This window comes from Amphiprion ocellaris, chromosome 5 (assembly GCF_022539595.1).
Source record: "Amphiprion ocellaris isolate individual 3 ecotype Okinawa chromosome 5, ASM2253959v1, whole genome shotgun sequence".
Lineage (NCBI taxonomy): Eukaryota > Metazoa > Chordata > Actinopteri > Pomacentridae > Amphiprion > Amphiprion ocellaris.
In genome coordinates, this window is record NC_072770.1 from 38,381,306 (window position 1) to 38,397,378 (window position 16,073).

The following is a 16,073-nucleotide window of genomic DNA, read 5'->3' on the forward strand; positions in this document are numbered from 1 at the left end:
TGGTCATTTTGCATCTTGTATTTCACATTTTGTGTGTTCTTTCAGTTGCTTTCATGTCCTTGTGGTTGTTTTTAACATTATTTTGATGATTTTACGTGTCTTTGGGGTCATTTTGTGTCTGCTGTTGGACTTTATAGTCTATTTGTGGTCATTTTGTGTCTCTGTGGTCAGTTTGTGTTTTGTTTTGAACATTTGACAACTTTTTGATCACTTTGGATATTAATGTTTGTACATTTTGATGTTCCTGAATGCTTTTATAGTCAGTTTCATCACCTTGTGGTTGTTTTTAGCATTATTTCTTATAGAATTTTGTGTCTCATTTTGGTCATTATTTGTCTTGTTTTTGACATTTTGAGTGTCATTTCGTCACTTTCATCCCCTTGTGTTTGTCTTTCAGATTATTTTGGTGACTTTGGGTGTAAGTTTAATTATTTTGCGTCTTGTTTTAGACATTTTGACAACTTCTTTTGGTCTCTTTGGACATTTTCTATCCATTAGAGCTGCCTCTGTGGTGGGTTTTTGCTGAGAATGCTTGACTCTGTGTGGATTTCCTTTCATGTGAACTCTCTGCACTGTTCCTGGAAATCGCAGACATTTACATATATATATGTCCGCGACCGAGGAAGGTGAATGCGTGTCCGCAGGTGCTGCAGGTATTTTTCACGCTCGCCGCCTCTTGAGGTTTGAATATTACGGAGCGGATGGTGAAAAATAGCCCCCGGAGACTCCACAATGCACATTACACAGCGAGCTCCTCTTTGAAACGGGAACGACTGCACGGAGCTTATTAATTCTCCAGGATATCTGGGCCGTTGCAGCAGTGCTTTATGTCTTATATGCCGGCCTTTTCTACCTGGGGTGGGTGGGGGGGGAATCTGCAGCCTACTGGTAGAAGAGCTTCATCTGGTCACCAGAACATTTTCCACTTCAGTCTCAGTCCAGCCGTCTCAGTGAAAATGGTGGGTTTTGACATTATTTTGGTCAGTTTGTATCCTGTTTGGATGCTTTGAGTGACATTTGGGTCATTTTGTATGCTATTATGGTAATTTTATGTGTCTTTGGGGTCTTGTTTGAAGATTCTAAGTGTTTTTTAGTCACCTTAATCTCCTAATGGTTGGTTTGGACCATATTTTTGTAATTTTTGCATCTTTCTGGGGTCATTTTGTGTCTTGTTTTGGACATTCTCAATGTTTTTCTCGACAGTTTCATCTCCTTATGGTTGTTTTTGACATTATTTTGGTCTTTTTATGTATATTTGGCCTCAGTTTGCAACTTGTTGGGACATTTGAATCTTGTTTTGGACATTTTTAATGTTTTTCTAGTCAATTTCTATCTCCTTGTGGTTGTTTTTGACATTATTTTGGTCTTTTTGTGTGTCTTTAGGGTCATTTTCATCTTGCTGGGACTTTCTCTGTGTGTTTAGGGTCATTTTCAATCGTGTTTTGAGCATTTTCTGTGTTTATGTAGTCAATCCCACCTTCTTCTGGTTGTTTTCAACCTTATTTTGGTCATTTTTGTCTTTTTGGGCTCATTTTGCATCTTGTTTGGATGTTTTGAGGTTCTTTTTTGTCACCTGCATGGACTTTTGATTAATTCTTTTGTCTTTAGGCAAGTCTTTGGGGTCATTTTATGTCTTGTTTTGGACATTTTAGTGTGTTTTTTTTTTTTTTTTGTCAATTCCACCTTCTTGTTTTTCCTTTTGACATTATTTTGGACCTTTTGTGTCACTTTTTGTTGGTTTGTATCTTGCTTGGATGGCTTTTTTGGCCACATTTTTTTTCTTGTGGTTGTTTTTAACATTATTTCAGTCATTTTGCATCTCTTTGGGGTCTTTTTATGTCTTGTTTAGTGATTCTGAACAACTTTTTGGTGACTTTTTGTCTTACGTTGGACGTTTTTAGTGTTGTATGCTGGTGTTTTGACATTTTGACGTATTTCACATCTCTAGTGCTTTTTTTAAAAGTCAATTCCACCTCCTTGTGGTTGTTTTTGACATTATTTTGGACATTTGTGTGTCTTTTGGGGCATTTTGCATCTTGTTTTGAACATTTTCAGTGCTTTTTTTAGTCACCTTCATCTCCTTACAGTTGGTTTTAACCTTATTTCGGTCTTGTTGAGTCTTTCTGGGATGAATTTGCATCTTGTTTGGACATTTTGAGGTTCTTTTCCTTCACTTTCATTGATTTCATTAATTCTAAAATGCTCCGGATGCATTTTATAAGTGAAATATTGCAGGATTCAATCAGATTTGCAGTAAATTTTCCCAAACTGTTTACTCGGATCAAACCGAACTCTGCGAGATGCGATGATTCTCAGCGGAGGAAGGATTGAGGAAACTCATCACGCCTCTGAATCGGCGTCTCAGCGCATTTTGAGATGTGCAGCGAGGGGTGACCCAGATAAATATGCTGAATAACCCAGCAGCACACTTCGATCCATCAATTATTAATTTCTGCTGCTTCATCTGAAGGCCACAGACTCTCCAGTGAGCCGCCACACCAACAATAAAACCTCCGGATCGGTCATTTTAATGGGGATTTATTGGTCATGTGGAGGAAAGATGTTGGACTCCAGTTAACGAGGAAGATGCACTGATAAGAGTCTTAGTTTTACCAAATTGTTCATTTTTGCTCCATTAAATGTCAGAAATTAGTCTAAATCAGGACAAACATATATGTTTAGATACAGAAATATGTTAATGGACTGCAAACATTGAAGATTATATGTGTGTTATGTCCATCTAGAGGAAATTGGACAATCTGAATTAGTTTGTTTTTTAGTTTTTCTCCTGATATTTCTTCAATGTTTCTCCTTCAATTGTTGGTTTTGACCTTATTTTTGCATCGTTTTGGGGTCATATCGTATTTTCTTTTCTTAAGTAAATTTCCATCTCCTTTTGGTTGTTTTTGAACTTTTTTGGTCATTTTTGAGTCTTTCTGAGGTCAGTTTGCACCTTCTTTTGGACATTTTCAGTGTTTTTCTAGTCAATTTCCATCTCCTTTTGGTTGTTTTTGACATTATTTTGGTCATTTTGTGTGTCTTTGGGGTCAGTTTTTGTCTTATTGTGTCCTTTTGTGTGTCTTTAGGTTCAGTGTTCATCTTGTTGGGACTTTTTCTGTGTCTTTTGGGTAATTTTTGAATCTCATTTTGGACATTTTTTGTGTTTTTTTTGTCATCTTCATCTCCTTATGGTTGGTTTTTGACCTTATTGTGTCTTTAGGGTCAGTTTTTATCTTGTTGAACCATTTTGTGTCACCTTTATCTCCTAATGGTTGGTTAGGTTATATAAATTAAACTTTCTTCCTGTTAGAATCTAAGACTTGTGGTTCTGAAATGCGTCTGTTTCTGGGTTCAAACCTGCGACCTTCAGGTCTCCTTGTGGTTCTGGCTCGGTTCCTTCTCTGTCTCTGTTTCCTCGATAATAAAGTCCTATCGATTATGTTTTGCTGTTATCTGACTGCAGTGATGAATGCAGCAGCTTCCGATAGAATCTGGTTGCTTTCAGAGGACACGTTGGACTAACGGTGTGTTTCACTGTTGGTTTTCTGATCTGCTTCGAGTCTTATTGAAGTCTTCAGAGATGCGACTAGTGCAGATGGAAACTTTCAATGGAAACATGCTCACGTTGTTCTGTTGGCTCAACAGAATTGTCAGAAGTGTCAGATGTTGGTTCTTGGCCGTGATTGTAGCTGGTGTAACAAAATAACGTCCTGCTAAGGATCAATAGAGTCTATGGATAGATAATCCTGGTCAGATGTGTTCGTAGAATATTTATAGATCATCCAGAAGCTTTAAAAACAGGTCAACAGCTTCCTGGTTCTCATAAACTCTGATCTAAACTAGGGTTTATTATTGAAGGTGCTGTCAGACCACCATGCTCCCACGATGGCAGCGCCGCTGCTGAGGCTCATGGGACGGCGGTGGCGAGGACGTCTGGCTGCTGCTCACCTGTTTTATGAGCCACCTGAGCCGATGCCGCTTGGCTGGAGGTCACCATGGCAACAAGAGGACCAGAGAATCCAACATACAGGCTGGTTTTAGCGGTAAGTTTACTAGAGTTATAAGATACAGGACTATTAATGTGAGCTTTCTGAGTGTTGGTCAGGTGTGTTCCAGGTCACTACATTGAAATGTGTTGGGTACAGTTTGCTTATTTGTCATAAAAGAGATGCAAAGCCAACATCTTCTGACTTCCCTAACCTCGCTGAAGACGTAAATCTTTCAAAAAAGAGGCCCTAAATGTGTGCAGATAGTTTCAGCTACCTGTATATTAAGGATGCAAACAGCAGCTATAGAGATACTTGACTAAACTCTCGATTATTACAACAAATACTCAACGATTCATGTTCTGAATTTTGATGCTGGTTGTGTAATTTTGTGTATTTATGTGGATTCTAAAATGTGTCACAACAAACCACTCTAAGCGAACTACTGTGGTGCTACAAAGCCGACAGATCATGTTCCCTGGATGTAAAGGGAACAAGTGTTTGACTTTTTATATTCATTTCCATGGAAAATTAATCAAAAATTGGCACTCCTACTGAAAGTGTGCCTCACAATTTCTGTCAAAATAGAAACATTGTTGCATTTCATTCAAACCCTGTTGTTTCTCTGATAATTTACCAAGGTTGGGGTTGTCTTAATTTTGTTGAATTTCACTGATGGCATTTTTCTTCAGTGTTCTTAATCATCAAGTAACCATTAGCATGAAGGAAGTATGGCGGACGTTATATGTTGAGAATTTTCTAAACTGCCAACATGTGACTTTTACGGCAAATTTGGTTTGGTTACAACACAAAACTGTCCTCATAGCCTCCTGCATTACATTAAAATGAGATCTATGCCCGGACACCATCAACGTCCACAGAAGTCTCTGTCATGGTGCCCCTTTGCTAGCTCTAGTTATATAAATAACTTTGTTTTTGTGATTGAGAATGTCGTACCTGCTCAATCAGTTAGGAAAGTTCAATAAAGATTTTTTTTTCATTTTAGTGACCAAGTATTTCATGTTGAAAAGGCATAAAGCTTCAGAGAAGTCTCTGTCATGGTGCCTCTTGCTAGCTCTAGCTAAAGTAATACTTTAGTTTTTGTGGTTCAGCATGTCATATCTGCTCAATCAGTTATGAAAGTTCAATATAAAGAAAGTTTTTTTTGAAATACTGAAAATGTCTGTTGGCATTAAGCATCACAGAAATCTTTGCCATGGTGCCCCTTGCTCGCTCTAGTTAAAGAAATGCTTTAGTTTTTGTGGTTCAGCGTGTCATCTGCTGAATCGGTTATCAAAATTCAGTATAAAGAAGTGTTCTTTTTTCATTTTAGTGCCAAAGTATTTCACATTGAAAACATCTGTTGGTATTAAGCATCACAGGAGTCTTTGTCATGGTGTCTCTTGCTAGCCAGAGGTAAAGGAATACTTTTGTTTTTGTGGTTCACCACGTCATATCTGCTTAATCAGTTATGAAAGTTCCTTAAAGTTCATTTTAGTGACCAAGTATTTCATGTTGAAAAGGCATTGAGCATCAGAGAAGTCTCTGTCATGGTGCCCATTGCTAGCTATAGCTAAAGCAATACTTTTGCTTTTGTGGTTCAGCATGACGTACCTGCTCAATCAGTTATCAAAACTCAATACAAAGAATGTTTTTTTTTTCATTTTAGTGCCCAAGTATTTCATATTTAAGATGCCTGTAGGCATTAAGTGTCACTGAAGTCTTTGTCATGGTGCCTCTTTACTAGCTAAACTCCCACAATGCTCTCTACTTGCCAACATTAACTGTAATTTGAGTGACGCCTCCTCTGGCCTCTGCAGTATTAAACAGTAAGAAGCTTCACATGGTGGCACAACCAGGAACTACAGCTGATGTACAATACATTTTCTGACATGCATGACCTTCTTCTTTTCTTTCTTTTTCATTTAACATGTTTAACACTGATGCATAGACCACATGAGGAGATACCCATTTTCCATTGGATTTGGGTCACTTTTGACCCAGGTTATGCATCAAAGGGTTAATGATTACCATCCCTATGAGTGACGTTTCAATTTCAGTGCTAAAAAACAGAGCAATTATGCTCATGCTAGTTGACAACTTTAATCGTTTGTTGCATTTTTGACATATATATTTGCATTGTTGATGTACCCACCTCCAGCCAGCAGGTGGCATCTTTTTATTTTGGACAAAGCAAAGCTGTAAATAAGGGAGACTGATGAGCGTCTGGTGTTGTTGATTTGTGAGGATGTTTACGGGCCCACAGTGCTGAATATCAACAAGTAGAGAGCCAAATGATCTGAATATTTGGTTTGGTAGATTAAGTGGGAATTTGTTTGAATTCATGCATCACTTCCTTTTTTCACACTGGCAGCACCTCAGAGGCTTTTTAAGTAGAGTCACAATACGTCTAATATTCAGCGGCGGACTGAACCATGTTTGGAGCTCTAATGAGGATTTTCGGTGCAGCAGCAAGACTCCCTGATGTGTTTTTGGACAACAATGGAGCTCTACGGCTCCGAGGATTAAGATATATCAGTTCACAAAACACGGCGTTTGTCAGTGGGATTAAGTCTTTTCATTAAATATATACAATATGTTCACAGCAAGGGAAAAAAAAAATCATAATTTAAAATTCTCCCAGTTAAATTCTGTCCCTTCCAAAAGCAAATGTATTTCAAAGGCTGAGTGGGATATTAATTAGCATAAATATGGAGTCGTTTTATATTTAAATACCAGCACAGTTTCATTTCTACATTGATGGAAAATCAATGAGAAGCTGCCAAATGTTAAATATAACCACAGACTGGGAGACAGAATGGTTCGAATGGGGCCGGCGCTGGTGAAACAGCAAAAAAAAAGAACTTTTAAATGCCACATTCTGCAATTAAAATACATGAAATTCAGAAGCCGCCATGCCGAGTCGCAGGGGAGCGAGTTGGCCTGGCTGCAAAGAGGTTGAATGAAAATCAGACGGGCTGCTGCTGGCTGGAGCCCGGCATCGACTGGGAGAGCTCCAGCTGTGGACTGGGACAGAAAACATTACACTGGAAAAAATGCAAGAAAAAAAAATTTATTTCAAGGAACTTTTACCCTGAAATAAGTGAAAAAATCTGCCAATAAAACAAGTGAAAAATGTCTTGGTAAGATTTCTAGAAATAAGATATGATATTTAGAATACTGAGATCTTAAAATTAGCTGGGAAAACTTATTTTAAGCTCTATTTTACCAGGATTGTCAAGCTTAGGTGTCTTAAAATAAGCCAGATATGCTAAAAAATTTCACTCAAAAATAGATTTTTGCTTTCATGTAACCTCCTAATTTGAGATGTATTAACCCTCCTGCTGTCTTCATTTACAGGCACTAAAAAATATTGTTTCATTGTCTGAAAAAATCAGCAAAAAATTCCCCAAATTTCTGAAAATTTGCAAAACCTTCAGGAAGAAAATTCCAATAATTCCTTAAAAGTTTCCCTTAAGTTTTTTTTTTTTTTAAATCCCCCAAATTTGGCAAGAAAATTCTTGTAAATATTTTTTTAAAAATGAGTCAAAACTTTCTAAAAAAATCCTAAAAATATCTAAAGTGATTACATATATATCAGTAAGATTTGTGATATTTTCTTAAAGAACATTCATATAAAAATCAACAAAAATCCAGCGAATTTCGCTGGATTTTTGTTGATTTTTATGTGAATGTTGTTAAGAAACATTTTTAACATTTCTTTTTTCCACCAAAAAATGTTCAAAGATTTCCCAAAAATGTTGAAAATGTGGACATCAGAAGTTTTACTGTGAAAATATTTTTATTTTTCCACATTTTCAAACTTTAAAACAGGTTAATTTGACCTGCAGGACGACACGAGGGTTAAACTTATTTTGAGTTTTCTTGTAAAATTCAACTCAAAACAAGATAATTTCAAGATTGTTTGACTTATCAAGATATTTCAGATGCATTGTCTTAAAACAAGTCCCTCCATCTGCTGAAATGTCTCTTGTTAAGTGAATTTATCTTAAATCGAGTGGGATGAGACATTTTGACTAAAAATAAGACAAATAGACTTGGTAAGATTTGGAGTTTTTGCAGTGCACTCAGAGGCCAGCAAACATTGAAGAGCCTTTGAGCAAGACATGGAAACTGCTGCAGGCGGCCTCCGGAGGCTCCACCATGCCCCGACAAATAATGTAATCTAAGAAAAAGATCCAGCGAGAGATTTCCTTCCTCTCAGCGGTTGGTTCAGGGAAGGAAAAAAGAGAAGAAAAGAGTGTTTCCAGACACCACTCTCAGTAATAATTAAACACGACAACAGCAGCGGTGTGAGAGGATGAGACAGTAATGGTTATTTAGAACGACTACCACTGAGGCTGTTATCGTGTGGAGATGAGCGTCTTCCAACCCAACAACCTGACGGCATCAAAGAGAGCGTGAAGAGCGCTTTTCAGCCGTTAACACGTTCACAGCTTTCTATTTCTGCTGAGGGGAAAACATGTTGACGAGCCACTCGCTCTTTGTTGCTGGTTAAATAATGCAGGTTTGGGTGCGGCGGTCGCATGCAGAGTGCAGTCATGCAGTTGTACTGATTTAGATCCTCAATAACGCGGCGTACAAGGGGCCTCTGCTGCAGTTACTCTAATTGTTTGATGCGCTGTGTGACAAATAACTAGTAATTGGAACGCCGACCTTGTAGCTGTTGTTGTGGGATGTGAGTAAAATCACCAAAATAACAACAATAAACAGCTGCAGCAAAAGTGCATGCTAAGGCGTAAAGACAGTGTTTCTCAAATAGTGGTGTGCGCCCCCCTGTGGGGATGCCAGGGCTTGACGGGGGGAGCGACCAGCTTGGTTGAAAAGGGGTCCCAGGAAAAGGTCCGTCTACGTGGAACTAATTAGCTGAACTCTTGTTTTAACGTCAGCGTGTTTTTCGCGGCGTTAATGTGCGATTAGAACACCACCGTACTTGATCACGTCACCACCTCGACTCATCTACTCTGATTATTTTTACCAGAGGTGTCAAACATGCGGCCCTCTGAACAAAAACGGCCGCCAGATGATCCATTTCGGCCTGTGAGGCAAAATGCAAAGGGTAGAAAATTACAGAGAATTACAGAGAAGGCATTACATTTGTAAAACTGTAAATTTTAAATAATTTCTAGAGCTTGACAAGTTGTTTTGATCATAAAGTCAAATACTAGAATGTTCAGTTCCAGATAGCTGTGACTGAATGTTCTGTGCCTTTCTAGACCCTTTGATCTGGAAGTTGTAATGTGGAAATGATAAACTGAAGCATAATACTGTTGAAATTGAGTCTGTTTTTAGAAAGAAATTTCAGGGTGTTTCTAATTTTTTGTAAAAAGATAATTAAATGTGAACATTTTCAGAATGTAGTTTTTTGAACTAAAGCAAAAGGAAAAAGTTGGAGTTGTGGTTATTTATAGGTTATTATGCTGTAATTTTACTGGTCCAGTCCACTGGGGCTCAGAATGGGCTGAATGTGGAACCTGAACTAAAATGAGTTTGTCATCCCTGATCTTTACTGTGAAAAACAACAAAATGGAATCAGATAAAATAACACAGCCCTGCAAATTCACATCTGTGAATATTCTTAAGAAACATTTTTAACATTTCGTTTTTTCCACCAAAAAATGTTCAAAAATTTCCCAAAAAGGTTGAAAATGTGGACATCAGAAGTTTCACTGTAAAAATATATTTTTTTTCAGATTTTCAAAGTTTAAAACGGGTCAATTTGGACCCGCAGGACGACACGAGGGTTAAAACAAGTCCCTCCATCTGCTGAAATGTCTCTTGTTTAGTGAATTTATCTTAAATCAAGTAGGATGAGACATTTTGACTATAAATAAGACAAACAGACTTGGTAGGATTTAGAGTTTTTGCAGTGTATATTATCTGACAAGATTCACCGTCTGACATTTCCAGAAGTGTATTCACACCTGGCGAATGGATTTATATTCATCAGACGGAGCTCCGGCTTTGATGCCCAGGAGAGGAAACAGACGTTTGAGTGAATATGTGCAACAGCGAAAGGGAAAGAGGTGCAGTCGGCGATAGTGGAAGAGTGAAGCACAACACACCGGGGAAATTAACGTGTCATGTTGATCTTCGGCTCATTCACAACTGTGTTCAGGCCGCCAGGAAGAAATTCCTCCTGTTCACAGACTGACAGAAAAGAAAAGACGTTTCAGTAATAAAGATTTCTGGCCGCTGCATTTCTGCAACCTCAAACTCACAGGTCTTTGTGTTGAAACGTCAGCAGCCTCAGTCTGGTTTTTTTCCTCTGAATATCTGAAAAACAAAGTGACACGGATCGGATCTGCTCGTCCCTGTGGAAGGATGCTGTGGAGTTCTGTGTGGACGCATAAAATCTGCTTCACATGTTTGTTTAAACACAATAAAATCTGCATCCGTCTGAGAATCCGAAAGCTCAATGCCTCGTTCAGAGGATGATAAAAAGGAATTAATTCAATCAACATTTTGCAGTGTCTTCAGAAGAAACTGTCAGGAGAAATCCTCAAAGAGATTTGCTTTCCTTTATGTACAATTATTGATATTTCCTTCAGCAGGGTCGCATTCTGAAGACCTGGTGGTAAGATCAAGTTTACTACAGTCAGGACCAGAAATATTAAGACACGGACGCAATTTTCAGCATTTCGGCTCGAGCAAAAGATTCTTTTTGTTGTATTCTGATCTGTTGGTTGAACTGAAATGACTTTAATTCCAGGATTAAACATTTTATAAAGCAAATTATCAAAGAAATTCAAACTTTTTGGTTGTTTTTGACCTCATTTTGATTGTTTGGCAGATTATTTTTCCCTTGATTTTTAGACGAAATGGAAACACAGGACTTTATATTATAGTGAAAAATGAGACAGGAGCAAAGATAAACCACCTTTATTCATGTTTATAGAGTTTTTGTAACTCTTAATGTTGATTTTCCTGCAAAAGTGTCCAAAACTGACCAATTTCAGGTCCTAAAATGTGAATTTTTGCTTCTTTTTGTTGCATTCTGATCCGCTGGTTGGACTGAAATGACTTTAATTCCAGGATTTTTGCCTCATTTTGGCAGTTTTGCCTAAATGTTCCTGAAATGTTTAAAATCCTAACCACATTAAGGGTGTATTCGGGTAAATCGATGAGCGTACAAACTTTACAGCGGCCCGTGTTGGTTTTTTGCACTTTACGGGGATGTCTGCAGTGTTATGGGGACCTTTTGATTTGGTGGACGGCGGATTGTTTTGGAAAGCCCTGATAAATGAGCCTGTGGTTGTGGACGGTCCACACAGTGCTGGTGTTTCTGTTCCGCCGAGTGGAAACAGCTCTGGCAGCGAGTGTTTATTGCCCTTGAGGGAGTTTCCCACCCACTTGCATCCATCTCCAATTAATTGTGTGGTTTATTTACACCTTGCTGTGCCAGCCAAATGAGAGTTTGCATTGAAGGAAATAAATGTTTCCCTCTTCCCTTTTCTTCGTTTAACCTTCACCGCCGCTTCCTCTTCCTCTCTCTTCGCCTCCACGGCTCCGGAACGCTGAAATGGAAATAATTGGTGAGGTGTCTAAAATGCAAATTGTTTGGGTTTGCTAATTATCCCAACATATGTTGTTTGAAGTGTCACAGTTTCTGTGTTTTTTATTTATGTATTTTCTCTGAGTGTTCTTTCCAGGCTCTGGATCGTCAGTAAAAGGCTCTTGCGTTGCCGTGGCAGCGGTAACGGAGTCTCATAATGGCTGACAGCTGATGGACAACGCTAAACATCAGTGTTCGGCTCGTAATTAGGCGGCTGTGAATCCGCTGGCTGTGTTAAGAGGCTCACAAACACGTGCATGGTTTTTAATTTAAATGCATCCACGACTTCCTACAAATACGATGATGTTTCGCTGCAGTTTCTAACCACACTGACCACATTCAGAGGGTTATTGATTGATTGGATACCAGTTTGATCAGTTATTACATCAGATTTTGTCAAAATGCAGGTAGGAATAAAATAATAAAAAAAAAAGCTCCACACTCATTAGTCATGATTTATTTAGCAGACAAAGATCAACGCTGACATTCAGGAGCATTCTCAGGTGCTAATTGCTAACTCAAAAATCTACATATTTAAACCGATCTTGAATTCAAAACCCACCTTTTAAATCTGCATAAACTCCAGGGAGGTTTTCTGATGACTATCGTTCCGGATGATTGAACAGAAATTTAAATTGTCGAATTAAAAAACACTCGAAAAACTGTCAGAATCGATTTGACAACCAGGTTAAAAACTAGAGCGTGTGTTTAAGAGCCATTTGAAACGGGTAATTACATTCTTCAGACACCAACGTTATTTTATTTAATGTTGCTGAAATGAATCATTTTAGGTGACTCATCCAGAGAAAGTTTCACAGTTTATTGTTTACTACATGATTCCATTCATAGTTTTGATACCTTCAGTGAGAATCTACAATGTAAATAAAGAAAAACCATTAAATGAGAAAAAGGTGAGTCTAAACTTTTGACTGGATACCCAAAGATTCAGGTCGGCCTGATACGACCTGGTTTTTTATTTTATAATTTTATACACACATACATACATACATTTATTTACATACATATATACAATTTTATACATTAATTATTAAGTTGAATTCTCTGGGAGACAGACATTAAAAAGCAAAAATGAGAGGCAAAAATACTGATAAATCAGCCAGCGAAAGGAAAACAAGATGTCAAGTTGCTTTAAATGAGTTTGGAATCCATTAGTTTGACATTTTCACATTTTAAAGCTCAGTTTTTATTTATTTTTGTGCAGAAATCTTGTAACTCTGTGAGAATATTGCCAGTCTTGTGTGTTTTATCTGATGAGGGTAAACAGACGTAGAAAACATTCCTGTCTTTATGTTTCGTTTCTGAAAGACGTTTATTCATGCGCTGCGTTTCCCGCGCACCTTTATGCTGCTCGTGTGCTCCATATAAATATTTATTTATATATTCAGAGGTATGTATGGCTCTTTTCATTCCAGACCTTCCCTCTGGCAGGAACACGGAGCGTTTATGCAACACTAACCTACTTAGGAGGTCAGTGGAATAAACAAACTGTACAGAGGTCAGATGAGCTGCATTTCAAACAGAAAATAAATAGAAATAAATACAAAAGACCAGAGAACAAGCTGCTCAAAGATCTCATAAATCTGTAAAAGAACCCAAATCTGAACTGTCTCTGGGAATTTTACCAAATAATTGTGGCAGCTTCATTCTAGAAAGATGTTTTTCCATCATCAGTAGATGTTTTTCCATCATCAGTAGATGTTTTTCCATCATCAGTAGATGTTTTTCCATCATCAGTAGATGTTTCACCATCATCAGTAGATGTTTTTCCATCATCAGTAGATGTTTCTCCATCATCAGTAGATGTTTTTCCATCATCAGTAGATGTTTCTCCATCATCAGTAGATGTTTCTCCATCATCAGTAGATGTTTTTCCATCATCAGTAGATGTTTCTCCATCATCAGTAGATGTTTCTCCATCATCAGTAGATGTTTCTCCATCATCAGTAGATGTTTTTCCATCATCAGTAGATGTTTTTCCATCATCAGTAGATGTTTTTCCATCATCAGTAGATGTTTTTCCATCATCAGTAGATGTTTCTCCATCATCAGTAGATGTTTTTCCATCATCAGTAGATGTTTTTCCATCATCAGTAGATGTTTTTCCATCATCAGTAGATGTTTCTCCATCATCAGTAGATGTTTTTCCATCATCAGTAGATGTTTCTCCATCATCAGTAGATGTTTTTCCATCATCAGTAGATGTTTTTCCATCATCAGTAGATGTTTCTCCATCATCAGTAGATGTTTTTCCATCATCAGTAGATGTTTTTCCATCATCAGTAGATGTTTCTCCATCATCAGTAGATGTTTCTCCATCATCAGTAGATGTTTTTCCATCATCAGTAGATGTTTTTCCACCATCAGTAGATGTTTTTCCATCATCAGTAGATGTTTTTCCATCATCAGTAGATGTTTTTCCATCATCAGTAGATGTTTCTCCATCATCAGTAGATGTTTTTCCATCATCAGTAGATGTTTTTCCATCATCAGTAGATGTTTTTCCATCATCAGTAGATGTTTCTCCATCATCAGTAGATGTTTCTCCATCATCAGTAGATGTTTTTTATTGATTGATTGGATACCAGTTTGATCAGTTATTACATCAGATTTTGTCAAAATGCAGGTAGGAATAAAATAATAAAAAAAAAAGCTCCACACTCATTAGTCATGATTTATTTAGCAGACAAAGATCAACGCTGACATTCAGGAGCATTCTCAGGTGCTAATTGCTAACTCAAAAATCTACATATTTAAACCGATCTTGAATTCAAAACCCACCTTTTAAATCTGCATAAACTCCAGGGAGGTTTTCTGATGACTATCGTTCCGGATGATTGAACAGAAATTTAAATTGTCGAATTAAAAAACACTCGAAAAACTGTCAGAATCGATTTGACAACCAGGTTAAAAACTAGAGCGTGTGTTTAAGAGCCATTTGAAACGGGTAATTACATTCTTCAGACACCAACGTTATTTTATTTAATGTTGCTGAAATGAATCATTTTAGGTGACTCATCCAGAGAAAGTTTCACAGTTTATTGTTTACTACATGATTCCATTCATAGTTTTGATACCTTCAGTGAGAATCTACAATGTAAATAAAGAAAAACCATTAAATGAGAAAAAGGTGAGTCTAAACTTTTGACTGGATACCCAAAGATTCAGGTCGGCCTGATACGACCTGGTTTTTTATTTTATAATTTTATACACACATACATACATACATTTATTTACATACATATATACAATTTTATACATTAATTATTAAGTTGAATTCTCTGGGAGACAGACATTAAAAAGCAAAAATGAGAGGCAAAAATACTGATAAATCAGCCAGCGAAAGGAAAACAAGATGTCAAGTTGCTTTAAATGAGTTTGGAATCCATTAGTTTGACATTTTCACATTTTAAAGCTCAGTTTTTATTTATTTTTGTGCAGAAATCTTGTAACTCTGTGAGAATATTGCCAGTCTTGTGTGTTTTATCTGATGAGGGTAAACAGACGTAGAAAACATTCCTGTCTTTATGTTTCGTTTCTGAAAGACGTTTATTCATGCGCTGCGTTTCCCGCGCACCTTTATGCTGCTCGTGTGCTCCATATAAATATTTATTTATATATTCAGAGGTATGTATGGCTCTTTTCATTCCAGACCTTCCCTCTGGCAGGAACACGGAGCGTTTATGCAACACTAACCTACTTAGGAGGTCAGTGGAATAAACAAACTGTACAGAGGTCAGATGAGCTGCATTTCAAACAGAAAATAAATAGAAATAAATACAAAAGACCAGAGAACAAGCTGCTCAAAGATCTCATAAATCTGTAAAAGAACCCAAATCTGAACTGTCTCTGGGAATTTTACCAAATAATTGTGGCAGCTTCATTCTAGAAAGATGTTTTTCCATCATCAGTAGATGTTTTTCCATCATCAGTAGATGTTTTTCCATCATCAGTAGATGTTTTTCCATCATCAGTAGATGTTTCTCCATCATCAGTAGATGTTTTTCCATCATCAGTAGATGTTTCTCCATCATCAGTAGATGTTTTTCCATCATCAGTAGATGTTTTTCCATCATCAGTAGATGTTTTTCCATCATCAGTAGATGTTTTTCCATCATCAGTAGATGTTTCTCCATCATCAGTAGATGTTTCTCCATCATCAGTAGATGTTTCACCATCATCAGTAGATGTTTCTCCATCATCAGTAGATGTTTTTCCATCATCAGTAGATGTTTCTCCATCATCAGTAGATGTTTTTCCATCATCAGTAGATGTTTCTCCATCATCAGTAGATGTTTTTCCATCATCAGTAGATGTTTTTCCATCATCAGTAGATGTTTTTCCATCATCAGTAGATGTTTCTCCATCATCAGTAGATGTTTTTCCATCATCAGTAGATGTTTCTCCATCATCAGTAGATGTTTTTCCATCATCAGTAGATGTTTTTCCATCATCAGTAGATGTTTCTCCATCATCAGTAGATGTTTTTCCAT